Genomic DNA, 591 nt, shown 5'->3' with positions numbered 1-591 from the left:
GCAGACAACGGCAAGGAGCCTGTCCTTCAGCTCCCGTGTTTGCTGTTCTCACTGTGATTTACTTCAATGGCTCTTTTTTCCACCAGCCCCAAGTAGACCAAACCTGGTTTTTTTTTTTTGGCTGCATTGGGTCTTTGTTGTGGTGCGTGGGCTTCTCAATGCAGTGGCTTCTCTTGTTGCAGGGCACGGGCTCCAGACGCACAGGCTCAGTAGTTGTGGCATGTGGGCTCAGTAGCTGTGGCTCGCAGGCTCTAGAGCGCAGGCTTGGTAGCTGCGGCTCCTGGGCTTAGTTGCTCCGCGGCATGTGGGACCTTCTGAGACCAGGGCTCGAACCTGTGTCCTCCTGCACTGGCAAGTGGATGCTTAACCACTGCGCCACCAGGGAAGTCCTAAACCTGGTTCTTACATCCACTTCAGTTCTGTTACCTTGTTTCCGACCGTTTATTTCTCCTGAGCAAGGGGGCTGCCACTCCCCGGCTCCTTCCCCAAGTTGTCCTGCCTCCTAGCCTGTCCCTTCCCAGGGACTTGGCTATGTGAGCTGCTGCTGGCCTCAGCCAAGCCCCTTGGAAAGACTGGACACCACGCTCAGAA

The sequence above is a fragment of the Aethalodelphis obliquidens genome, unplaced genomic scaffold, assembly GCF_003676395.1.
Source record: "Aethalodelphis obliquidens isolate GAN/ISIS:26980383/991018 unplaced genomic scaffold, ASM367639v1 scaffold53, whole genome shotgun sequence".
Classification (NCBI taxonomy): domain Eukaryota; kingdom Metazoa; phylum Chordata; class Mammalia; order Artiodactyla; family Delphinidae; genus Aethalodelphis; species Aethalodelphis obliquidens.
Note: the sequence above shows the minus strand (reverse complement) of the source record.